The sequence below is a fragment of the Cebus imitator genome, unplaced genomic scaffold (assembly GCF_001604975.1).
Source record: "Cebus imitator isolate Cc_AM_T3 unplaced genomic scaffold, Cebus_imitator-1.0 Scaffold179, whole genome shotgun sequence".
NCBI lineage: Eukaryota > Metazoa > Chordata > Mammalia > Primates > Cebidae > Cebus > Cebus imitator.
In genome coordinates, this window is record NW_016107494.1 from 912,306 (window position 1) to 913,819 (window position 1,514).

Genomic DNA, 1,514 nt, shown 5'->3' on the forward strand with positions numbered 1-1,514 from the left:
AAAAAAAAAAAAAAAAAAAAAAACTTTTAAAATAGAGTAAATATTAGTCATAAAGAAATTCTTGTTTCAAAAATATCAATATTGTAAAATTGTCTGGTCTTTTTGACAAAAAAAGGAAAACTTCCAAACTTTTTAAAAAATTACCTTTTATTGATATATAATATATATATTTTTGGGGTACATATGATAATTGGATATATTTATATAATCAAATTCCATATATGTTTTATGAAGTAAATAAAGCATTGGTACCAAATACTAACAAAAATGGTATCAAAAGGAAAAAACAGCAGATCATTCATATCTATTAACATCAATGGAAAACCCTTTTAGAAAATATTATACATGTAAACTAGGAGCTTATTAAAAATAACAGACTTTCCAGTGGAAGAGATTAGCCCATCTAGAAAAATGAAAATAGATCCAGTTGAAAACGAATAAATGTATGGTGATATCTAAAGCAATGAAGGAAGACATATTAAGACAGGTTATGTGGGAATAACTAGACAGTAATATGGTCAAGAATAAAGCTTAAATAATTTTATAAACCATAAAAGTAAATGAGTACAAATAGCAAAGATTCCATATATTCAATTCTAGTTTAAAAAAAAAATGCCAGAAGAAAATGCACAAATGAATCACTGTATAAATGGGAGAATGGAAAACTTTCTCACTATGTCTCAAATCCTTAAACAATGAAGGAAGATATTAATATATTTGACTACATAGAGTTTTTAAACTAATCTGCATAGTAATATTAAGCATAAGTCACATTAAGTGTAGTAAAACTGAATATAAGTAAACGTAAGTAAAAATTAAGTATGAAGCAAAATTAAGGGAGGAGCAGAGCAAGATGGCAGAACAGAAGACTCTGCTAATCATTCTCCCTGCAAGGACACCGATTTAACAACTAACTACTCAAAAAAAGCACCTTTATAAGAACTAAAAATCAAACATAAACTCACAATACCTGGTTTTAACTTCATATTGCTGAAGGAGGCATTGAAGAGGTAGGAAAAACAGTCTTGAATCACAAACACCATCCCTGCCCCATTGCCAGGCACCTGTGGTGTGGTGCAGAGGGTGATTCTGTGCACTGCAGAGAAGCACAGTGCAAGCACTGTGAGGCACTGAACTCAGTGCTGCCCTGTCACAGCAGAAAACAAACTGGGACAAAACTCAGCTGAAGCCTACCAACGGAAGGGACACATAAACTAGCTCTAGCCAGAGGGAAATCACCAATCCCAGCAGTCCAAACCTGCAGATCTCACTGCCACAGGCTGAAGTGCTCCAGGGTCCTAAATAAACTTGAAAGGCAGTCTAGGATACAGGCAAGTTCCAGTGCTGCACTGAGCCATAGCCCGTGGACTGTGGGAGCACGTGACCCACTGAGACACCAGCTGGAGCGATTAAGGAAGTGCTGGCATTACCTCTTCCCTACTCCCAGGCTGCAGAGTTTGTAGTTCTTTTTTTTTTTTTTGGAGACGGAGTTTCGCTCTTTTTTCCCAGGCTTG